General features: G+C 37.0%; 1 protein-coding gene across 18 annotated transcripts in view; it reads right to left on the bottom strand.

Annotated features, from left to right (window-relative positions):
* Positions 1-17,207, bottom strand: part of ADGRL2 (adhesion G protein-coupled receptor L2) — a 684,558-nt gene extending 667,351 nt beyond the window's left edge. For 8 of the 18 annotated variants that reach the window (XM_050768737.1, XM_050768900.1, XM_050770267.1 and 5 more), the window contains exon 1: positions 16,856-17,206. The gene's annotated coding sequence lies outside the window, so the exon portion shown is untranslated. Of the gene's footprint in view, positions 1-16,855 lie in introns of all 18 variants that reach the window. The other 10 variants (XM_050769421.1, XM_050769278.1, XM_050769187.1 and 7 more) reach the window with 3 other exon arrangements.
* Between the last annotated feature and the right edge of the window lie 9,262 nt (positions 17,208-26,469).

Here is a 26,469-nt window from a genome sequence, read left to right as displayed (position 1 = left end):
TGTTTGAGTCCAGGAGTTCAAGACCAGCCTGGGTAACATAGTGAGACCCTATTCTCAACAACAACAAAAAAGATTAAATTAACCTAGTGCAGTGGCTCCCACCTGTGGTCTCAGCTACTCTGGGGTCTAAGGTAGGAGGGTTGTGTGAGCCTAGGAGGTTTAGGCTGATGAACCTTGATTACACCACCACATTCCAGCCTGAGTGACAGTGCAAGACCCTGATTCAAAACAAAAAACAAAAACAAAAAAACCAGAAGAATTTTCTTTTCTATTTTCTGTGTTTATGTCATACATAAGCACAGTGCTTGCCAAAATGTCAATTAATATTTGTTGAAAGATATGCATAGGCCAGGCCGGTGGCTCACACCTGTAATCCCAGCCCTTTGGGAAGCCAAGGTGGATAGATCACTTGAGATCAGGAGTTTCAGACCAGCCTGGGCAACACAGCAAAACTCCATCTCTACTAAAAATACAAAAATTAACTGGGCGTGGTGGCACGCGCCTGTAGTCCCAGCTGTTTAGGGGGTTGAGGCAGGAGAATTTCTTGAACCCAAGGGTGGGAGGTTGCAGTCAGCTGAGATCACCCCACTGCACTCCAGCCTGGGCAATAGAGTGAGACCCTGTCTCAACAAACAAACAAACAAAAAACAGCAAAAGAAAGATATCCATAGTGATCCATATCCATTGTTTATGATATCTCCCATTAGTCTTCTTTTTTCTAGGTCAACCACTTGGTTATTTTACTATTCCCCATATGACATGCTTTTTAAAACTTTCTTCAACTTGGCCCCTTATTTTTGATATACTGTGTTTTTCAATGTTCTCCCTTAAATGTATAGAACTAATTATAATATGCCAGACATGATCTAATAATTGTAGAATATAATGAGATCATTCTTTCTACTGTCTTTTTTACAGTGTCTATTAATTTAGCCTAAGGTGGTGGTATTCTTTTTTAGCAGTCCTATCACCATTGGTGCATATTAAACTTATGATTAATTGAAGACCATAAATCTTTTTCTCCCTAACTAAAGTTCCCTGCTAGAAAACCTCCTTTAAAATTGTATATTTCATGTTTTTAACTGATGTACATCATTATGCACTTACCACGTCCTGTTACCTTTATTCCTAAATATCATATATGGTATCTTTTTGAGGTTCGTTTCACGTGTAATTTGGCTAAGCATATTTACTTTGTTCACATTCAATGTACAAAATGCAAGGGCCAAAGGTAGAAATTTGTGTTTCACCCCCAGGTAGGGTCAAAGATTCACACATTTTTGTTTATACCGTGTGTGTGTGTGTGTATATATATGTGAATTAGTCCTGTACATTCAAGGAAGAACATTGAAAAAAATAATATGTCAAAAATATCTAAAGAATATGTATTTAAGTAAACTTGTTTTTTAAATTTCAGTGTTTACTTGTAAAAATGTTAGTAAGAGTGGTGGTCTAAAAAACGTAGGCATGCCTCATTTTATTGCACTTTGCAGCTACTGTGTTTTTTTACAAACTGAAGGTTTGTGGTAAACTTTGGTCCAGCAAGTCTATCGGAATCATTTTTTCTTTTTTTTTCAACAGCATGTAATCACTTCATGTCTTTGTGTCACATTTTGGTAATTCTCACAGTATTTCATGCTTTTTCATTGTTATGAAATCTGTGACAGTGATCTGTGATCAGTGATCTTTGATATCACTATTATAATCATTGAGGAATGCCATGAACCACACCCGTTTAAGACCGTGAATTTAATGGATAAATATGTGTGTTCTGACTGCTCTACTGACCGGGTATTCTCCGGCTGCTCATCCACTGGTCTCCCTCCCTCTCCCCTTGACCCGGGTCTCCCTATTTTCTGACTCACACCAATATTGAAATTAGGCCAATTAATAATCGTACAATGGCCTCTAAGTGAAAGGAATGGTTGCCTCTCTCTAACTTTAAATCAAAAGCTAGAAATGATGAAGCTTAGTGAGGAAGGCATGTTAAAAGCTCAGACACGTTGAAAGATAGGCCTCTTGCACCAGTTAGACAACTTGGGAATGCAAAGGAAAAGTTTTTGAAGGAAATTGAAACTACTACTCTTGTGAGCACATGAATGGTAAGAAAGCAAAATAGCTTTATTGCTGATATAGTTTTAGTGGTCAGGATAGAAGACCAAAACAGCCCCAAAATTGCCCTAAGTAAGCTAAAACCTAATCCAGAGCAAGACCTTAACTCTCTTCAATTTTATAAAGCTTCAGAAGAAAAGTTTGAAACTATCAGAGGTTGGCTTATGAGGTTTATAGAAAGAAGCCATCTCCATAACATAAAACTGCAAGGTGAAGCAAGTGCTGATCTAAAAGCTACAGCAAGTTATCCAGAAGATCTAGCTAAGATAATTGATGAAGGTGGCTATACAAAGAAGATATTCAACGTATTGAAAACAGCCTTATATTGGAAAAAGATGTCATCTAGGACTTAACTAGCTAGAGAGGAGAAGTCCATGCCTGGCTTCAAAGCTTCAGAGGACAGGATGACTTTGTTTGAGGCTAAAGCACCTAATGACTTTAAGTTGAAGCCAATGCTCATTTACCACTCTGGAAACATTAGGACCCTTAAGAATTATGCTAAATCTACTCTAGAATTATGCTAAATCTACTCTGTGCTCTATAAATGGAATGACAAAGCCTGGATGACAGCATGTCTGTTTACAACATGGTTTATTGAATATTTTAAGCCCGTTATGAAGACCCACTGCTCAGAAAAAAAAACTTTCTTTCAAAATATTGCTATCATTACAATGTACCTGGTCCATTGAGAGCTCTGATGAAGATGCACAAAGAGAAGAATGCTGTTTTTCTGTTGCGAACACAACATCCATTCTTCAGCCTGTAAATCAAGGAGGAATTTTGACCTTCAAGTCTTATTATCTAAGAAGTACATTTAATGAGACTGTGGCTGCCATAGAGTTTCTTCTGAGGGAATCTGAGGAAAGTAATTTGAAAACCTTTTGGCAAGGATTCAACATTCTAGATGTTGTTAAGGCATTCATGATTGATAGGAGGAGTCAAAGTGGCAACATTAACAGGACTTTGGAAGAAGTTGACTTCTACTGTCATAGATGACTTTGAGAGGTTTAAGACTTCAGTGGAGAAAGTAACTGTAGATGTGGTGGAACTATCAAATTGAACTAACTGGAGCCTGAAGATGTCACTGAATTGCTACAGGCTCATGACAAAATTTGAATGGATGAGAAGTTACTTCTTATGGATGAGCAAATAAATTGGTTTCTTGAGATGGAAACTACTCTTGGGGAAGATGCTGTGAACATTGTTGCAATGACAACAAAGGATTTGGAATATTATGTAAGCTTACTTGATAAAGCAGCAGCAGGGTTTGAGAGGATTGACTCCAATTCTGAAAGAAGTTCTGCAGGTAAAATGCTATCAAACAACTCTGTATAATAGAGAGAAATCTTACATGAAAGGAAAAGTCAATCAATGCAGCAAACTTCTTTGCTGCCTTATTTTAAGAAATTGCTACAGCCACCACAGCCTTCAGCAACCGCCATCCTGATAAGTCAGCAGTCACCAATGTTGAGGCAAGACCTTCTAGCAGCAAAAAGAATATGACTGCTGAAAGCTCGGATGATTGACCTAGAAGGCTTAGAAGACGAAATGATTCATAGGTCTTATTTTCCTCTACAATTATTGCCTTGTTCTAAGAAGTGAAATTAATGAATGCAACAAAAACTCACGATAATTTGACTTATGATTATTTTAGCCTTTATAGAACCATTCACTAGAAACATTCATAATTCCAGTTCCACTGAAAAAACATTTGTTGAGGCCCGCCTCTATGATCAGCTTTGTAGAAATGCTATTCTCAAAGACAAGTTTGACCCATTAGCCTATTGGGATCACCGGGAGAGAAAGTTAGGGAATTCTCTTAGTTTCATGAGAAATTTGCATATTTCACAGCCTTTCTTGTCTATGATACACCCTGTTGAAAAGAATCTGGGTTTGTATTTAAGATTATGTTGCTCTGTTGAGCCAGAGCAGGACATAGAAGAGTAGGAAAAATGCTGTTGGATATATTAAAGAAGTATAACTCTGGAATTTGCTCTAAAATTCTTTCAAACAGACAAGTATCACCATAGAATTGATGGAGGATAAAATGACTGTTACATGCAATGAAAAAATGAAAGTAGAAAAAAGAAGACAGAGATGATTAAAGTAGTTGAAGAAAGGATTCATTAAGAGAGGTGAATTTGCTCATAAGAATCAGAAATGCTGAATTTTATGACTCCAGTAGGAAAAAAAAAATACAAGAAGATCTTTTTTTATAAAACATTTTCCAAAATAAATTTAATTTTAAGTTACAGAAATATTATTAGGTATATTTTCCAGATTACTAAAGAATCCCTGGATTCATGCTGTCTTATCACTGCTATTATTACTATCATGTTTACTTTTGCAGCTAGTACTATACTAGTAATAGTCACCGTTATTCAACTAATTTTTGTGCCTGTAGGCTGAATTCTTTTAAAATATCATTTCATTTGTCTATGAAACAACCATGTAAGTTTGCTATTAGTAGATATCAGTATTGCCCCCATTTTACAGATAAACATGAGGCTTAAGGAATTAAATAACTTGTTTATGGTCTCACAGCTTCTAAATGGCACAGCCTGACTTTAGACTTCACTTCCACTTTATGGAATAACAAAGGGGAATAATATTGTCAAAATGCAGTTATAAATATTACTCTTTTTTTTTTTTTTTTTTTTTTTTTTGAGACGGAGTCTGGCTCTGTCGCCCAGGCTGGAGTGCAGTGGCTGGATCTCAGCTCACTGCAAGCTCCGCCTCCCGGGTTTAGGCCATTCTCCTGCCTCAGCCTCCCGAGTAGCTGGGACTACAGGCGCCGCCACCTCGCCCGGCTAGTTTTTTGTATTTTTTAGTAGAGATGGGGTTTCACCGTGTTAGCCAGGATGGTCTTGATCTCCTGACCTCGTGATCCGCCCGTCTCGGCCTCCCAAAGTGCTGGGATTACAGGCTTGAGCCACCGCGCCCGTAAATATTACTCTTAAAAGTGTAACAATTGATGTAGAATGTAATCTTGGCCTCATTGACTAGTATCAATAAACTAAATTATTTACTTATTCGATTGTACAGGTGTATTTTTATAATTTGATACTGTTATTGATCCCATTCATAACATAAAATACAGAAATCAGGAAAGCATAAAACAGAAATGACAGTGATTTTATTAAAGGTATAGTGTCTATGTTCTTTAAAGTTGGAGAGTGCATTTTTCTATTTTATTGCAAATATAATATTTGGTATATTAAATATAAACAGTGAAAAATTTCATGATGTAAATATAAAAATGCTCCATTTGGTTATGTGTATGCATTTATGATACAATCATGGAATGTCATCATTAAAATGTATACCTATTGAAATTATGTGCATATGTACACACACACATCTACACATACATCTACACACACACAATCATGCCATGTTTCATAAACATATAATTACATTTTGAAACATATTCACCTATATAGATATACATAAATATGCAGACAGACCTCCTACTTACAAATGATTGTTTCAAAAATTTTAAGAACAGTTGTATTTTCATTCCACCAACTATGATTTACTTATTTAACCCTCAATTCCTGAGATAGCATTTTAAGTATAATTTAAGCTAAACCCTAACACTCTGTACTATACTGTTTCTAGAGACAAACTTGGCTTTATTCAACAACAAATCTTAATAGAGGAGTTACTATGTTCCACAAACTATGCAGATGTTAGCGATACAACATACAATTCTCAAAATGTGTAGTCTAGAATGGGATATAGAAAAGTCAGTCAACAGAACTCAGAGGGATACAGTGGGATGGTAACACTACGGAATGCCATCACAATCAGATGGGTCAGTGGCACTTTTTTGAATGAAGTGATGAGTGCCTGGAGAGTTCTGAGGGATGAAAAGCATTGAGGCAGATGCAGTATGGAATTATGTGGGGTTGAGGGTTGGAGAGAGAGAAGAACAGAGTCGAGACATAGAGTGAAGAAATATCTCCTTCTGTGCTACAGGAGAGGGTTTTTATCCTTGGTATTACTGACATTTTGGGAAGAATTAGTCATTGTTGTGGGGGTTGAGTTATGTATTCTAGAATGTTTAGCAGCATATGTAGCCTCTACCCCACTAGATACCCATAGTACCAGTACCTCCCACCCCCAACCTGAACCAAAAATGCCTCTCAACATTACCAAATGTTCACCAGGGAAGCAAAATCATCCCTAGTTGAGAACCACTGTTGTAAGGAAAAAGACAGACAGGATAGCATTGGATACTAGGATAACTTGCTAACTTTACATTGACAAAGAAAGGTCAAATTCCATTTGCACTTTTCCAACACTGCTGTCTAGATGCCCTAAATTGGGGTGGACGAGAGATAGTTATGTATGCTTTTTAATGTATCCTCCAACTACCTGGGATCTGGATGTTTACAATTCAGAGATTTCTTTCTAGGCATGAGTATAGGTAAATACACACACATATATATATACACTGCAAAGACATAAATCAGAACATCTCTGATTTGGCCATAATGTTTACTGATCATCTATCTTTCATTTCTATATATTGCCAGCAAAAATTTTTATAAACTTTCCAGAATATAATACATGCCTTCTGGCAGAAATAAGAGTTGAATCAACCTTGCAAATCCCATGTTAGTGTATAAATTCCAAGAGTCTCCTTAAAGGGGGAACATCTGTTTAGTGAAGTTTCATTATTTTCCTCTTTAAAGAAAGAAAAAGCTATGAAAATGATAAAATATGATTGACCTAAAACACAATATATCCAACTTTAATCATTTTCTAAATCCAAAGATATTTTTAGATGAAAGCAAAGGAGGTCATTTTCAAATCATTTTGTGAAACTTAAGCCTACCCAGAGGAAAGGTAATTTTGTTTGATCCTGAACATCAAGTGAATTTGTTCACCAAACCATTTATTCCAAAAGGTAATTAAAATAATGTAAAATTGATCCAATATATGTTTAACAAAATTAACTAATTATAATCTGCTTAAACCATTTAACCTTTATAGTTCCTTTAAAAGTGTTTGATTTTCTTTGGAAAAATAAACAATGTACTTTAAAAAGGTGGTGCCTCCTTGTCTACCTTTCTTCTTCTTTTTTTGTGTTTTTTTTTTTTTTTTTTTTTTTTGTAGATGATCCTATGCTAAGATGCCAATATAACAAATAGAATAGACAAACAGCTAAGGGAAGAAAGGAAGATTTCTCCTTAAGTCAAGGACACACATGAGAAGGAAAATATTATAAGATAAGGACATAAATATGAGTTCTTTTACAGTAAGTATTGATGTTAATGTCTCAGAACTTATGCCAAATTTCCAAGTGAAATGTGTATCAATTATCTTCCTTCAGGTATTCAAGTTGACTTACTGACAAAATATATACTGCAACTTAGCGTTTGTTTATTTTCAATTGCTTTCCATTTATTCAAGTCACTGTCAAACAGACATATTTTGAAAAGTTCAACAAATCCAAAAAAAGCCTAACTGCCAATCACTAGCTACATTTATTTTGAACTTACCTATTCTAATACTGAGTAGATGTCAAAATTCCAGAGGGTGTGCATGGGCTCTTAGTGTCCGGGAGAGGTAGAAAATAGTGACGTAAGAGAAGAAATGTGCTGTGACAGCTCCATCCTTTAAAAAGAGTGGAAGAACTAGGAACTACCTCAGGGAAAAAATGGTAGAAGTAACCATGAGCCCTGAGGGACTTTCTAATCCATATCTATTATTAATTCATTATAATTTACTATTTTATTTTGGAGATAAAATTGTCATCATGTCATTTCTAAAACCAAATGACATTATAAAAGACACCCAATGGTAAGAGGTATTAACTGAAGTAACTGTCACTGCTCCATAGAGTAAAACAAGTTATACATTGGGAAAGAAGCACTCTGAATGTGATTTTTTGATGGCAAAGAATCAGGTCACCCCTCATACTGAGGTTAATTTGTTGACTCATATTTCCACTTTCCAATGATATTGTATCACATGAACAAATCTCTACCTCTAATCAATTTTTTTTATTGAATTGTGACCTTTAATCCACCTTCTTTTTTTGATTATGAATGACAGTGACCTTTGCGTAATTTAAAGCAGACACTCTGATGCAAAATTATGCAAACTACACATGTAAATTCTGAATCAAACTAAAGATGTGCATAATCTACTGGTGAGAAATTATTTCAGAAGACATTTGTATTAAGGCTGAATGAGGTATCTGAGGGTAAGTGAATTAGTCAGCATACAAATGGTCGGTTGGAAGAGTTGCAAAGACCAAATGCTGTTTATATTTTCTCAGCTTCTATTTAGAAAACTGAAATGTCAATATACATATCAATTTTTATTATTTTACTCAGCATTTTATGGCATTCAGGAAATGATCACAATGTAATAAAGTCAGACAAGATTATTTTTTCAGAGGACTTGGCAAACTGTGCCTGAATATTCAATTCATTGTCATTTCTATTCATTTTCTGCTGCACAAAAGCCTGGTGAAATTCTGCCACAGCATGTGTAACATGTTGACTTCCTGACACTGTTTTATCTCGTTAAAGAAGAACTTTATGTCCAATAGCATCTGGCAGTCAGTAGTGTTTCTAGGATATATTTAGAAACTACTATCTCAAGGAAAAAAGTTAAAGAATAAAGGAAGCATGTTTGTGTTGAGAATCGGATGAATATCCTGTTCCAGACCTACCTCCTGATTCTCCTTTTTACTACCGGCTCTTTCTTTTTTTCTGTGGATTAATACAAATGGTTCTGAGCTGATATTACTGAGGGCAAACCCAGCTTTGGGTCCAAACTAAAATGCAGCCTAATCCTATAATCCACTCTCACTCAAGCCATTCTATTTTACACAGTGCCGTTAATGCAAACTGCACATTGTTGCTTCTCAAATTATACTTTGTTTTCCATACATACAAAAAAATAAAAATATAAGTGCATCACACATGCTTAAAACACATAATCCACAATCTGCACTTTATGACATAGATACACATGTATATGGGTTTATATATGATGAAGATTATGTCACAGCAGTAAGCCATTGAGTGCATTTCACTGTCAGAACTGCACCAAACAGTACCTGGCACAAGCATGTACTTTCATGATTAACACCAGGGGGTTGTCAGATTGCTATATCTGAAATAAACAGATTTACCCTGACAGATAATCAGCATTTTGCACTGCCTAATACATGTTTATCTTTCACTATCGACATAATTACACTAAAAGTGCACTTAATATAATCTTTCATAGGAAATTAAATGGGTTTGAATGATATACTTACAATGGATTGGGGACAAAGTATGAAGGAGAGAAATATCAATACTAGATGTTTTGGGAGAACACATACATGAAGCAATGACGAGGGAATCAATGAACACCAGAAAAAGATCAATGGCAGTCTGTGTTTAAGGAATTCATTTACATAGTTTCCAAAGAAGTCAGAAAAATCCTACAAAGCTGTGAAATACCCTCTTGATTTTTTCATGTCCTGATGCTTCTTTTCTTCTGACATGTGCTATGTGCTCTCCTCTCACACACAAAAAGCTAAGACGGAGAGTCCTCTTAGGGGGAGTTTTATATTTGTCTGATTCATAGTCAACTCTTTCAAAAGTTTGCAGTCTGGCTTTTGAACTTTGGGACTGGAAACTCATAGTGGCCTGCACAGATACCACTTTCAGAAGGAAATTCAGCAAGCTCTGAATTAGCACCTATCACCCGAGAGGCTAAGAGCACAGACAGGCATGCCATTTTAAGAGCCGTAGAAATTAACACGTGCTGATCCATAGGCATCAGGCCTTAAGGATATTAAATTAGGACCTGAGAAGCAGAATTAGGTGAAAATATTAATTTAAATCAACATTATAAATGTGACCCCCAGCATAGGAAGCATCTTTCTTTAAGGATATGCTAATTTACAACTGTGGTCTGCTCACTGCCTATGAGAAGACCTAAGAATTTTAAGCCTCACTTTGTTAGTAACAGCACTTTGATGTCCCATAAATCTCTTTTCTTTTCTTAGCTACAAAATAAAATGAAGTCATGAAACATTTAAATACCCATGTCTGTGAGTGGGATCCAGGGATCTATAAATTTGATTTTGAACAGAAAACAAAATGAGGATAAAGAGGTACTTCAAATGTCTTCAGTGAACTTAGCATTGTTTTGGGCATGTAGCAGACATTATTTTATTTCTTCACTATAAAGCTGAGAAATGGGTATTTTTTCCATCTAAGGAAGCTGAAGCTCAGAGAGATTCAATAATACTCCGCATATATTGTGTTCCAACCAAGGTCTGTCTGTCTGAAACTAGTACTCTTTCTGTTTCATTATGTTTTCTCTGTAAATTCAGTTTACATGATTTTTAAATGTCTTTGGCTTTTGTTTTCCAATGAAGAATGTAGAATTTTAAACCAAGGTCCTACATCTCTCTCATCAATTAGAAATACATATCCACAGTCACCTGTAGGCTGCTCCATCCCTCTCTGAAACTGATTAACACCCCCGGAAGCCAGTATACAATGGCTTTTCACTTGCTAATCAAAAGGATTTCACAAATACTCTAACATCTCAATGGCTAAAGGCTGAAAAATGGAATGACTAAGAGCTGAGAAACAAAATGCGTCTAGCATGTGGTTAGAGTACCTCAATGGGTAGAAAATCCATATGTTTAGTTCCTTTACCTACTCCAAATCTTTGGAGGAACCGGAACCTTTCCCCTGGACCTTGGCACCCAGAAAGGGATAGAAAGTTCTGCTTTCTATCCACATTGGTGGACCCCAAACTGCTTTTTCTGTTGTGCTCCTGCCAGCACTGCCTCCTGAGGTCCACGTCTCATTGTTCCAGGAGCATGCTGGCTGGCGATCATTGTACCTTGGAAGCTGCCCTGAAACCCACTTCTCTGACAGGCTCTGTCTCCACATTGGTTGGGTGATGGTGTCTGCCTGGGTGAAACTGGATTTGCAAAATTCCTTTTAGAACCTGATTTATGGTTGTGAACTCTTTCTGTAGATTTCTTATAGGATTGACTATTCCATAGTTTGCCTTAAAAGCCACCTTACATTCTCTTTGCTTTCATCCTTGCTGAGGAGCCTAACTCCTCTTAACATATTCATTCCTGGAAAGTCAAAGCTTTAGGATGAAGAATAATTTCTCTTTAAGATTAATTATTATTTCTATTTCATTTATAGTGTCTGAAGATTTAGTGACAGAGGTTTAAAGAGCTGAAAACTGAAGTTAATAAAAAAAAAAAAATGCCAAAGTCTGAATTCTTTAAAATCTCCTAAACCCTCCTCTCCTCATCTTTCTTCCCCATTCCCCCACTATATTCCATATTTCTCTATTTTTCTCTTTGTCTTTCGGTCTCCTTCTTTTCTTAACTTTTCACCTTGGTTCTTTTGCCAGTTGCCTCTCCTTTTAACTTCCAAAAAGAGAAATCATAGTATATATTTTTTATCCATTGGAATAATTTCCTTTCTTGTCACAATTTTTAAAATTAAGCATGTGTAAATTTTAATACGCTGTCAGAGAGCATAGGCTCAGTATTTGGAATATAGCTAAGTCTCAAGAAATGTGTTGGATGGATAGATGTTCCTCTCATTGCTCCTGAAACAATTTTTAAAAATATATAACGTAAGCTAACTCAATTTTTACAAAATTCAGTCAACCATTCAAATATTAATCAAGAGTAGGCTCTAGTCTCAGTGCTGAGGCTAGGACTGTGAAGGACACAGATTAAGTATGATTTTCACTCTCAAGTAGTTTACAAACTACTGGGAGTACAAGAATATGACCCATGAAACAACCTGGGAAATATGAAACAAGAACACAATTAGAGGCTGACTTGCGTGATATAAACTGCAGGCATTGTGAATGCACAGAAAAGAGGTCTCAATGCAAAAAGGGCGCTTGATTAACTTTTCTGGGAGAAGATAGAAGGAACTATATATAACAACAACCATAAAACAACAACAGTAACAAATGGGCCTTCTAATCCTGGTACATCTTATCTAATGAAATGTTGCTTACCAAAATGTACGTCTTATCTAATGAAGTTTTACTTTTGAGCTTGAATATGTTAACTGTCCAGTCTGAACTGATTGCTAGCACATTTCAGAGTTAAGTTGTTTAAATATTTTTGCACACCTTCCTCAGCAAGAAAAATCCCTTGGTTTTATATTTAATTGCAGGAAGTTGACATCTTTTCAGATAGGGAGTTCAGTATTGCAGCCAAAGAATTTAGTAATGAGGGACACGTTCTTCAAATGGTTGTAGGGCAGTTTTAACTCCATTAAATGTTTCTATCAGCACAGACTCAAAGTCACCATCCTCTGTTCTCTTCTCACCACTCTTCTCTTCACTCTCCTTTCTTTTTTTTTCCCTTCAAGGAGAGAGTATCAACCAAGTAATGGAGAAATCAAATCTGAAAAGAATGTCTCACAGGCTAAGGGACTCACTCAGCAAGAGATGATGACGAGGTTAGCTCAAATTTAAATTAATTCCCAACCTTTCCCATACCAATGGTCGACATCTAACTTGGCTAATCCGAGCAAAACCGATATATTAAAATAACTTTAAAGGTAGGTTCTTGGGCTTTTTGCCTGCCAGCAGATAGAGGTTGTGAATATACAGGGCAGTCCGTCTGCCTGATACTTCAGAGAAGATCTAAAAAGAATGCTGGTATCACAGAAGACCATCAAAATTGTTTTCCATTTGTTACTTGAGAAATGTGTAGCTTGCTTAATTGCTACTGACCCATGTTCTGCAAACTACTGCCACTTGATTATGTGTTGATGCTGTTTGGGTTTTGGTTTATATTAGATATCTGATATCCACAGGTCAAATAAACACTGTCTTTGAATCACATCCCTATGGGTTACATACATAATAGTTCATCTTTTCACAGTGGGAGGAAAGAAAGTGGGAGACAATTCAAAGGCTATCCCAAATAAACAGACAGAAGTAAGGCCACAAATGCTACCCTGTGCAGACCTGTTCTTACTCAGTTCTCCTTAAGGAGATAACAACTACTGACACAAGAAGAGATAAATTATGTTCAGTGTTTCACCGTCAGACCGTTTCAACATGCATTGTTACTTCGTTTTCTTTATCTCCTTTTCTAATGTGCTGGTGTATTTTGGCTGGGGAAATTTTCATTCAGATGCATCCAGTGCGGTGAAAAGTGAGGAAAAGAGCCACTACTACCGAGAATATTTTGAAGAAAGGTATGACAAGACAGAAAAAAAATATTTTTTTTCTGATGTGAACAGTTGTTTGCATCAAAATTTTAATTGTTATCAGATCTTCAATGGAGTTGCTAGGAAAGGTAGTCAGATAAAGCCTCAGGTTAATTTCCATCATTACTGAGCACTTTACACCACTGACAAATTTTAAACATATAAAGAGATGTCAATCTTGCTCTTTAGACAGAAAAACAAGGTGGGGAGTGGTGGCTCTTCAAAGGCTGTCAGTAGACAAGTCAGTCAATTACAGATCTGATTTAGTTCTTAACTCCTTGAGGTAAAAGACAAATGTTCTGCAAGAGTAACCATTCCTGACATGCATTAAATGAAACAACTTTTAAAACCTGTGTGATCATGATAATGCAGATTGAGGTGAAGAGCTTGGAAAAGAGTTGAAAAATCAGGATCAGATATATGAATCCAGATGACAAATGGGTAAATTGAAGCACTTTTGCTATTTGTGGGGAGTGGAATGTCCCTACTATTAGTCATCAGAGATTTAGGAAGGCATTATTGTGTGATTTTTCAAAGCCAGGAACAGACTAAATGAGTTCACATCCCAGTTCTACCCCGACTGTGTGGCCTTGGCTAAGTTACTTAACCTCTCTGTACCTCTCCTTATCTTTGAAATGGGGATGATGGTTTCACTGACCCCTTAGGGGTGGTGTACAAATTTAAGTTATTACCTATAAAGCAAAATCTGTAGGGTTTTCGCTCAATATCATAATTAATCCCTATGCAGCAATAACTTCCATGATTTAGGAAATATATGTGGCATTATAGAATCCTTCCTGAAATTTAAAATATTTACAGATGATACTGGCAGTGAATGTCTGCTGATGACGCACATCATTTCCCTTTAAGCAGGGTTGCAAGTTTCTATGGCCCCAGTGAACACTCCTGAAGTTAGAGAGAACTTATTAACACCTTCCATAGCATCCTTTGCAGATGATAATTTATCTTTTTAACTGTATTCAGTAAAAGCAGCAGAAAAGAGCCAGGTGGGAATAACAACCTGGTATTATATATAGCCATAAAGTTTACCAGTTCTATAGATTCTGCTGCAAGGCACACTAAAATGGAGTAAAATGTAACTTATCTTGAACAGTTGCTTGCATGAGTTACTAGAGGAATGGCAAGTTTACAGATAAAGCAAAGGAAACCCAAGGGAGTTGAAGGTTGTGACCATTTTATTTAGGATGCACAGTTGTAAAACCTAACTTAAGGCATACAAGTTAGGTCTTTGGAGAGTTTTCTCGGAGGTTTGCAAACAAATGTGAAAGTCTATAAAATATGTGCTTTTGAAATAACTCTCTGTGAAACGATGGTTTGAGGGTCCATGGGGAGTGCCTTTATACCTGTCAAACCCTAGTAGTTTGGTTGAAAAGAGAATGCCTGGTTGTTTGCGTTTTCCTTGTCCCCAAAAGATCTCCTTGGCCACTTTTTGAATCTATCCTCAGCTTGACTGCTGACAGAGTATTCCATGGCATTCCTTTGTTCTGAAAGGGCATCCTTTAGTTTCACACTAGTCTCAAGTTCACACAACCAGTCAATCCCATACACCTTTCCATCTGTTAAGGTTTTCCTGTGTAGGGTGCTGTTCTCAAACTCGTTTTAAATATGAAATTATCATCCTTTACTGTTAGTAAAGGATCCTTTTCTTTCCCTGTAATGCTGAAGGTGTGAATGGAATTCTCCAGCGACAGTGTCTGTGAAGAAGATATTCATGGACAACTACATGGCTCAAATAGATAAATTCAATTAGCCCTTCCTGGAAAGCCTCAGTTTACTTTACAACTCAGTATTTTAAAGAATTTTAAAGAAATTCTAATTACCGCGTAAGAAATAAGTCAAATTCCTCTTCTCTCACTGTGAAGGGCTTTTATTACCCACTGCTATAAAACATATATCTTTTTTTTTTTTTCTGTTGCTATCCTAGCTGAGTAGCTTGCATACCAATAGGATCACTAAAATGCCACGAAGCAGAACATATTTATCTGTTAAATTCTACGTACAGTAACCTAACAAATGCCAGAGACAGAAAGATTGCCCTCTGCACAGTAATACTTGTGTAGATGTCTTCTTTATGCTAACAATGACAGGGCTTCATGCCCTGTACTGTACTCAAAAATCAGGGTGCATTTTTTTTTCAATAGAAGACTCCATATCAAAAAGAAAAAGAACTGCACGTTTTTGGCATTGAGATATTTTATGTGGATAATAAATTTTTTTCCCTCGAACTCCACTAACAAGTATCTACCTAGAAGATGAAATGTAAGATTTATGTCATCAGAACTATTCAGTATACCAGAGGATAATTTTTTCTTCTTTTCAGGACTGTCAACTTTGTTTACTGTTTATGTTCAATTCTATCCTATATAAGAGATTAAATTGCCTTGTCATAGCCACATGTCAAAGCCTTCTTAGAAAAATAAGGTAATAAATGCAAAATTATATTAATAAGGAGTACTTTCAAAGACATATTACATTTATTGAAATCTAAATTATAACTGGAATGTTCTAATTATATTTGTACTAGTCAAAAAGAGATTTTTTAAGTATATAATGTTATGACACCTTAGTATGTTTTAAAATTGATGTGACTAAACAATGATTAAAATATTATAAGTAACTTCAAGGAGACACATATGAAGTAATGTAAGCCCAGGAATTGCTTACATAAATCACCATGTATGTTGTCAAATCTGCTAGCCTCTTACATGCATTTTTAGTCCAAACTTAATCACTTGGCTATTGAAATCATTCTTAAAAATTGATCTCAAACAGTGTTATACAAACATCAGGGTTTTTAAAAGCCTTGCTACATTTAAACTTTTTCATAATACAATTTCAATCTCAAAACAATAAATAATCACATGGATAATGACAGTAACTGAATCCTAACTAATTGTAATACTTCTGCATAGCCTAGTAACAATTTAAAAATGGTGAAGAATAAATCTATTTGACAGGCCTGTTAGCAATAAGGCCTTCAGGTTTTTGCTTTGCAGCAAAATGAAGTAAAATCTATTATTTTATTGCTGTTGTTAGAAACATTTCAACAGTTAGTTATTTTTCACAGAAAATGCTGCAGGAGGACTCTCCAGGTTGGAAAAAAAAAAAAAAAAAAATCTTAACACGGTTGAATTTTACACTTGGCTATTATTGGCCAGCATACATAATAAGTTAAAACATACTGAGAAATTAATATTTTTCTAAGAGGGAAAACTTGATAGAGGATTATATTTCTACATTACAGAGTGGATACTCTAATCTTTCTGGCATTGTAAAACTGAAGCTGGCTGCAGGGAAAATAAACATTATAATAACCGGCACTTAAACAATTGTACCTATATGGTTAAGTAACAAAAGCGTGAGGCACCTGGAATCACAGTATTTGTGCCTAATGCCAGCAACAATATAAAGCATTCAAGTGACATTTGATAATGAGCAGACAGTGGAGGCATTACACACGTCTTTAGAAGAATCAGACTTCCTACCTTGAAAAGACAGATGGAGGTAAGTTCCTTTATAAAAAAAAAGTTGTAAGTAAAGCCAGGCAGCAGTTGCAGTAAATTGAGTCCTTTCAGTCACTGTATACATACAGCAGTTCTGCAGTAAGGGGAAAAATATAATGGGAGGAGCGGCTGTGAACGAGTGACCTCCTCAAGCTGAGTCCTCTCTGTGAACCAGGCATTGAGAGCCACGGCTCCTGATTTGCATGGATTATCTCCACTTGAACAGATACAGAGCAGATACATTTAAATTGAGCTGGCACAATGGCAAAAAGATGGAAGAGTGCATGAATGAGGGACAGCGCAAGAGAGGGAGAGAGAAAGAGAAACAGACACGAGATCGGAGAGCGTGGATAAGCTGGTTCTTGCAGAACTGTGTCTCAGAAGAGCTACAGCTCCCTCTTCATGTCACAGTTGTAAGATAAGAAATGTTGTCATTAAGAACTGGTTAATCATAGAGCAAAATATACTCAAATTAGCTGATGTTCGGTCCGATCCGATTTTTACGAACATGTTATGATTCTCCCTATTTTGTCATTAGGATTTTAGACAGCATACCCAAAATCTTTTATTAGTGGCCAGGTAAACACGTTTGGATGAAATTCTGAGTTTTGAATGAGATCAGTGTTTTGGCTTGAATGGCGTAGACAGCAGTGAAAGAACACAGACAATTAGTTAAGTGGAATATTTATTTTGAAAGAAAATTAATCCCTGTTAACTTTCAAAGAGCCAGTGATACGTAATGCAATGTAAATAGAAAATGGTACTTAAATATTTCTTAATGATTATCTGAAAAGAACCCAACTGTACTACTGAATGGGAGCTTTTCAAAAATCTCTTTAAGTTGCTATTTTTGTTTTTCATATTGCTTCTTATTGGCATTTCAGGGTAAAAGAAATCCCTCTCTTTGAACAATATAGATGTATCTTTAAATAAACAATGATTATTAACTTATTCATTTAGCATCTTTAGAGTTTTCTGGGTTGTTTTATATTCATATTCTTGTTTTAAAAATGGGAAAGAGGAGAGGGCAAATACGATGATAACTCTTGCCAACAGCCACTCAATATAGGTCCATAGCAGATCTCAGAAGAAAATAATAACCCTCTTTTAGCAAGCTAATGTGAAGCCTGCCTTCTCTTTGTGTAAAGGTGTCTGCAGATACTTAAACAGCCTGGCAATTAGGTGAATTCAAAGGAAAAATCAGTCAAACCAACTAGTTGGCTGCATTGCTCATAGCCTCGTAGGAGCTGGCATTAATGTGGTGTGAACCAAGTGGTATAGGGTAAATATATTTCAACAAATGGCATTAAAACTCTCAACATAAACATATGAGCATATTTGCAGAGAGTAGTAGGAGTTCAGTTAGATTTTTGCTGCTATTGGGACTCTACAGACTGTCAGGAAAGATAAAAAAAAAATTAAATACACTACACTTGTAAGAACTCTGACTTGATGGACAGAAGTGATACTTTAAAAGAAATCTCAAGGAAAATGCCAACACACACTTCCATGAGATTGACTGAAGATCTGGAGTTTCTGAAGTATGCAAACTTAGTGACTTTAACAGTGTTTAGGAAACAATTGCCTGAAAGTAAGAGGGTGGAGACAATAGTTATTTTAAGTCTCTGACATCCAATAGTCTGATTGCTCTCTAAGTGGATGGGTGACTTCTCAGGTTTTTTTCTATCTATTTGGATACAGCTTGTACACAGGTTGGACTTGTAATATTACTGAGGTCTTAATATTACTTTTCAGGTTGTAAACACTTTTGAATCAGGGACCATATGATTTCCTCTAAAATATCTCCCTAAATATTTTGAAATTGTCCTTTACCTATTGTAGATATTTCATAAATTTTTGCTGAAAAAATATTGAAAATAACAGCAAAGTGTTTATATTTCCTATACCTGTCATTTAAGGTAAAAATTGGATTCAGAAATTATGATGTCTTCTGTACTCTCATGAATAGAAAAGGAAAGGTAAATACAAATATCTTGTCATATAAAGCAAGAGATAATAGTACCAGTAGTGCTAGATTGTATATCGACATGTAACCATAATTTAGGCGCCCCTTCTTTAAACCAGGGGATGCCTTCCAGATGGCATATTTAGTGGTATGAGTCACAACTTTCTGGGCACCAGTTTTGTGACTCAGACATTTATCTGTTTGACCATGGGCAAGTTAACTAACTTCCTTATAAAATGTGGATAATAAAACAACCTTACTTACATGGTTGGTGTAAGAAATAAGGGAAAAGGCTTAGCATAGCACCTGGGTAAACACTTAATCAGTGTAAGGTATAATGATAATTATTACAAATCTGTTTCCATTGAACTTCATTGTCTATCTCTAAACTGGGAAGTATTATTATGGTGTCTACTGAATGTAGAAAAAAGATGACTGCTTGTTATTGGCTTTTTCTGGTCATTGCATGAGAGGGGGCTCCTTCCTGTTCACTGACAACCAGAAGGACAGGTGTTTTTACCTTTTCATAAAAGACAAAAATAGAAATACTGTTCCCAGGAGAACCAGAGAGTGTCGTAGCAGCAGATCTAACCTTCTGTACAGGAATGGAAATGGCTTGTGTGGTACATGTGAAGGGCACCCAGAAGCACTCTGGTCCAGAAATATCTTCCGATCTGTCTTCTCCTATTTCCTGAAATGCCACCATTAGGGGTTCATTTCTATGTTTTACTGGCTTCCTAGTCTCTTTTTCAATTCACTCACTACTGGCAAAATTAACACATGAACGAATTTACACTTAGAGTGACACATGAATTCACAGTAGTTCTAATTATTCTATCAGAGATACTTTTTTGTAGTAACAAGGTTGAAGATCAGCATGCCAAGGAAAGGTCAGATTTCAGTCAAGGTAGAGAGAAAGCTCCTTTGGCGTATGTGGCACTGTGTAGGGGTAATGAGGATGGTGCCCCACCTGTGCTGCTAGTGTGGGAGGGACCCTGCAGCAGGAACTCAGAGGGTGACTGTGAAGGAGGTGGCCTCCTGGTTCACTAGAATGAGGAGGAGGGATTCATTCATTCATTCAATAAAACTGCAGTGTTTTGTCAGCAAGTACCTAGGGTATATATATGAAAATGTGTGATACTTGCCTTCAGTTTTTAGCAAAAGTGATGGAAACAGGTATGTAAACAGATTGATACTAATATTGAACAACTGTACAAAGACAAAACAAACAGAGAAAAGAAAGCAAAGAAGGCAAAACACGGTTGGGGGTAATTAAGGAGTTCTCTGTAAGCTAGATGATGCGTGATGTGACTCTTGATGACAGAGTAGAAGCTGTTTGGGCAAGTAAGGGATGCAGGAGGAGAAGGCCAGGGTGAATGAACGCGAGGACAGAGACAGGGCAGCAGGAGAGAGCGCCACGAGCTGGGACAATCAGTGGCATATGCTCAGAGCATAGAGTAGAGGATCAGTGGGAAATGGAGACAGACCAACTGGAATGTTAGGACACGACTGGGGAGCAGGTCACAGAAAGGAGAAACACTGGGCAAAAGCATGATGGATCATTTGTACCTCCTGGTCCTCAGCCTTTGGCTTGCACATGTGTTCTTCCAGGCTCCTAGACCTGGGAACACACACATAGAGAAATGTTTAAATGACAAGGAGTGCTGTCTACCATGACAAAAAGGGGGATATGGTGCCAATTAGATTAGAGATCTAAGTGTTTAGGGAGTGGAAATGTGCCAAAATTGCCAAAACCTAAAATTATATTCTTTTTTTTTTTTTTTTTTTGAGACGGAGTCTCACGCTGTTGTGGAGTGCATCTGCCTCACTGCCTCCGCCTCCCGGGTTCCTGCCATTCCTGCCTAAGTAGCCCAGGCGCCCGCCACCGCGCCCGGCTTTTTTTTTTTTTGTAAAAGAGACGGGGTGGTGATCCGCCCGCCTCGGCCTCCCAAAGTGCTGGGGATTACTTATAAATGAATTAAAATTAATTGTATTTGGAGACTTCGGGTGCAGCAAATCAAGGTGGGAATTGCTGCTGGAGTCCTGGAACTCATTTAGCTTAGAAAAAATATCGCACTTTGAAATCCTTAGTGAGACAGATTACCAGCATTAATGCCATTAATACTAATGATGGGTAATAATTGGAAAATTATATTTATAAAACAATGATAACAGAGTCAAACCAAATAGCAAACCTCCCAAGTCTAATATAAGACACTATATTATAAGCTTCCCATTCTCTTCTATTGCTTGAATTTTAGTTATTTTGACATATTTATCCAGAAAATATTGAAGTTTCTATTCTTAACCCAGGAATGACAAATTGCTTCTTGTAAATATTATGCTTACAGTAAAATTCACTCTAAGATAAATGATTACATAGATATTGGACCCAGTAGTGGGAAATACATTTGAATTCTAATAAGGACTGGTTCAAGCTTAAAAACAATTAATAACTGTCAATTTCCCATAAACACAATGACAAGTAAAACCTCCTTTTTTTTAGGCACCCAAACCACAAATGATTAAAAAAGTATGCTGATTAACAGAATGACTGAATATATTAGGATTATTTTAAATTATCTTTCGATTGTAGCCCTCCCTCCTCACCCCCACTGGCTACAACGAAGGTTGAAAGAGTGGTTTCATTCAACATTCCATTCTTTCCCAAATATTTTAAAACTATTTAAAGTTCCATAGCAGCCAGGGAGGTATGCTATTTGAGTTTCCCTTCAATAAAAAACCTTGTGGTTCTCCGGCAAGGAATGAAGTTAGCTAAGAGACTCCACCTTCAGAATTCACCTTATCAGGTAGTTCTTAGATAGTGACTAAGATTAATGGGGTTCTTTCGGCCTGTCTGTTTCCGCCCAGTGCAGGATTCCTCTCATGGGCAGCTTTTATTCCTAGTTCCCTTTGGGTTGGTCAAGACTCTCAGATTTAGCATTGTGGTCTGAGGCTTACCTGCTCAACCCCTGACTTTTTCCTGTTTTGATTTTCGGAGGTTTGGGTCCCTGATCAAACTCTTCAGACTCTTACATCCCTGTTCCCTTTCAGTGTTTGCTTCCCAGCAGACACAAGTTCCTAACGATTAACAATTTTTTATGTGACGCAGAACCAACCCTTTTTTCTCATTCCTTCACTTCAGTGTTCACAGAACTGGGTTCTTGCTCTCATGTATCCGTAGGACTCCTAGACAGCTCCACAGCCATGTCTACTTCCCAGATATTCTTAATTCTGAAACAATATTCTTTGCAGAGGTAAAGGTTCTTCAGGACTTGCTCCCACTGAATGGGTTCTCAGATTACTTCTTTGTTTCCACACCTCTGGTGTACTGAGTACAAAACATAGTCACTCTACCAAACACAGAATTGAATACCCCAACAGACTTATTAGACTAACTGCAACAGACAGACAGGCAGCACAAACAACAGGTTGATATGCTTAGATCAATAAGGCTCTGGAAGACATTCAGGTTCAGTGCTGAAAGAAGTTCACATTAAGGAGGGTTTGAAAGATGTAAGAGAATCTAAAAGGATCTTGCTGGTAGGTAGTGTGAATTCTTTGTGATATAAAGAGTGACAGAGAAAATGGATGAAGCTTTAGGAATGAAGTTGTTAGTGAAAATGATTGGGCACTGGGATTTTAAATTCAATTCCTAGCTCTACTACCAAGCTACTTACATGTTTCCATTGCAAAAAGGATAATAACTTGCCGTTGTATTCCGTTTGTAAAACACTACCTGTTTCCCAGACAATGACATTGCTTAACAATAAAGGCATATCACTATTACAGAATCCCTTGCATTTTAGATTCTAAGATGAACGTCAATAAGGAGGAAAATAATCCTTTTGAAAAACTTTGGCGTCTGCAAGCCATTCCTAAAGAAAGCTAGAAAGCCAAGTGACTTATGTGAAGAAGGTATCTACCTGAACTCTGAACCCTAAAAAATGGGTCTCCATAACACCTGCTATCACTCAAGAAGTAAGCATATTATTAACTTGTATATACAGATATAACTATCCCAAGTAAAATTGCAATAATTTGTTGTTCCAGGTTAAGTAAATAAGAATCCAACACCCTTAAAAAGTTACTCCAAATATTTATAATGTTCAAAAAATTTTAAAAATAATGCTCATTTTGACAATGTCTTGCATATGCCCATCCTAATTCTAATCTTTGATTTGAAGCCATAGTATGCTCCACCTGCAAATGCAGGTTACAGACACTAAGTGTGTAAGGATTCTGATTCGTTTGTTAAGAGAATGGAGGAAGACCAAGAGATCACAGCATTTGCTGACTGAGCTGTATTTTAGTTTCTCTTCCAATCAATTCTTTCATTCATTTATTTCTTTAGTAAATATGTATTCAATATCTACTGTCTGGGGATACAGTGGTGAACAAAGAGAGACTTGTTTCCTTTCCTTGTGGGGTTTATTAGCTAGCAAGGAATAAGTAACTATATTAAATAATATGCTAGATTGCAAAACCTGCAACAATAATTGATAACTTCCATAGAGGAGTGGAGTCTATTTTCTCATCCCTTGATTCTGGACTGGTTTTGTGACTTATCTTGACCAAAAGAATTTGACAGAAGTTAAATTGTACCTGTCTTCCCAGGGTCTTGCAACGTCTGCTCACTCCCTTGGAACAATTTGGCTGCTACGTAAACAATCTCAAGCCAGCCTGTGAAGGATGAGAGACAACATGGTGAAAGACCCCAGTTATCTCAGAAATCTCAGATTGGGGCATCATAAATTATTCAGTTCCTGCTGACCCCCCCAGCAAATTGCAGATGCATGAGCTTGCCCAACCTAGTGGCCAGTCAAAGCCAGTCATCAATCTGCAAAATCATGAACTAAATACATGGTTTTTTTTGTTTGTTTGTTTGTTTTAAGTTTGGTTTGGTTTTAAGTCACTAACTTTTGGGGGCATCTACAAAAGTAAACTACCACAAATGACAAAAAGAGCTATGATAGGAATAAACTTAGGGCACAGAGCACAGAGATATGTTAATCCAATCTATTGATGTCAGGGAAGTCTGCCAGAAGGAAATGACATTCAACCTGAGATGGATGGAGCCAGAGTGTCAGCTAGCTAATGACCTTGACCTCAGTGATGTAAAAGCTTTATAGGAAAGAAGGCATTCCTACCACATACATCAGGAATAACTGCAGATACTCAAGCCAAAAACCTTGAAATTGCCCTTGACTCTACTTTTACTTCTCACATAAAATCCTCTGTAAATTCTGTCATTTTTATCTACAAATATATCTAAGATCCAGCCATTTTTCACTATCCCCACTACTACTTTTCAGATACAGAACACATACTCACCTGAATCAGCTCCTTATGTCCTGTGGTCTCTGAGATAAGAAAGACTTCCTGCTTCCCTGTAGTCTACTTCCACCACAGAAACTAGAAAAAGCCAGCTAAACAACAAGTTAGATGTCATTCTTCTGCTGGAAACCCTCTGTAGTGAGTTGAATTGTCCCGACCACCCCAGAAGATATCCAGATCCCCTGGAATCTGTGAATGTGACCTTATTTGAAAAAAAAACAAAAAACAAAAAACAAAAAACAAACCTTTGAAGATGTAATTAAGGATCTTAAGATGAGATCATCTTGTATTACCCAGATGGGCTCTAAATCCAGTGACAAGTGTCCTTATAAGGTACAGAAGGAGAGGATGCAGTGACACTGAGGAGAAGGCCACCAGAACACAGAGGCAGAGATTGGAGTGACATAGTCCCAAGCCAAGAAATGCCTGGAGCCATGGGAAGCCAATTGAGGTAAGGAGGAATTCTCCCTTAGAGCCCTCGGAGGGAGCACAGGTCTACTAACGTCTTGAGTTTGGACTTCTGCCCTCCAGAAGAACTATGGGAGAATACATTTCAGTGGTTTTGAGCCATTTACTTTGTAAGAATCTGTTATGGCAGCTCCAGGAAACGAATACGTCTTCCAAAAGTTTCTTATCTCTTTCAGAGTAAAACACAACCACTGAAGTCCTAACATTGGCTCACAAGGCCATGCCTGGACTCGCTGCCCCTACATCTGACCTCTCTGACACCATATGGAGCCCTCTCCCTACTCTCAGCGTGTGAGCCTCTCTGATCTTCTTACTGTTCCTCCATCACATAAGGTACACTGCCTTCTCAGGGCCTTTGTGTTTATTGTTCCTTCTGCCTTGCATGGTCTTCCCCTGGATATTCTACCTGTCTGACTCTTTCAGAATTTTCCCCAAAAATGTCTTTCATGTAGTGAAGACCTCCCTGAACACCCCATTAAAATTCCACCCATTGCCCACTAATTTCCATCCTTTGCCCAGCCCTCTCCATCTTCTCTGCCTTACTTCTCTTTACAAACCTCATCACCTTTGACCCAATATATGTTCTATTTATTCATTTATTTGTTTAGTGTCTTCCCAACTAAAATCTGAGCTCCATGAGAGAGATATCTTTGACTTTTCCTCACTGCTTTATATGCAGCATTTAGGATAGATGCCCAGTGAATAACTGTTCAATTTAATAAATAATATGTTTACAATGTAAGGAAATTATTTATATGGAGAATCTGGAAACTCTTGACTTTCTCTACTTCTTCTGGGAAACATTTCCAAATCTCTCTAGAATTCCCATTAATGACTGAATCGAACTCATGCTGCTAATTCTCTGGAGTAAAAGAGCACAGATGCTCTAATTTTACAGGACAATGTCACTATTCTGTTATGGCAAGAGGATCATATACAATTTGTACTTTGAAGCCCCTTGGTTTTAACTTGTCACTTTACATTTGACTTCATGCTAGGTTCCAGAACTCTGAGTGAAATAGTAATGAGGGAATAGCAGCAGCACTAGCAACAGGTAATGCAAGTTGAAATTTAGGAGCTTTTTAGAAGGTTCGAAGGGAACAGGATGAAAAGGTGGATACACATGTAAAGTGGACTTGGGATGAGGGACAGAGAACCTGTGTCCTTTGCTGATTTTCTTTGATGGGATTTCAAAGAATTTAGGGCATATTCTTAGAGATTGATAGCTTCTAAGCCTCCATTACATATATGCGTGGAGTAAAAACACACAGAGTTTGCACTAACCTTTACAGTTCATGCTTTCTATATAGGGGACTATGAACCAAAAGCCCAACATCAAATGTATTTGGCAATTAAAATAGCTATATAGATATAGATATAGAGTATGCATATATATATGTACCTATTTCTCCAAAATAGACGAGACAATATAAATAAAGCATCATAAGGCATCTTTTGCCCCATCCTCAGTCATCAGAAGAGGAAAATGGATAAAACAGAAAGCTTCAGAAGCTCTTGTCACCATATCCAGGCTATTTGGCTTTAGTATGCAACTTCAGAGATGTCTGCGTAGCAACAAAAACCGGGACAATACTTCTGTCCTTTGAAAAGCAAGAGGAGAGCTGAAATGAAATTATAAGCAATGAGCAGGAACATAAATGAGAGGCTGTATTCCAGAAGTGGAATTAGTTCAACTAAACTGAAGTCTAACATAGTAAAGGAGTTTACAATGTTGTGGTATTTTAATTAGGGCTGGAGTTTGGGTTAGATTCAGATAAAAATCCTCAACTGCTTATCCCTGGCATACCAGCACTGCCCAAACATC

Source organism: Macaca thibetana, chromosome 1, assembly GCF_024542745.1.
Source record: "Macaca thibetana thibetana isolate TM-01 chromosome 1, ASM2454274v1, whole genome shotgun sequence".
In the NCBI taxonomy this organism is placed as follows: Eukaryota; Metazoa; Chordata; class Mammalia; order Primates; family Cercopithecidae; genus Macaca; species Macaca thibetana.
This window is presented reverse-complemented; position numbering and strand designations above follow the sequence as displayed.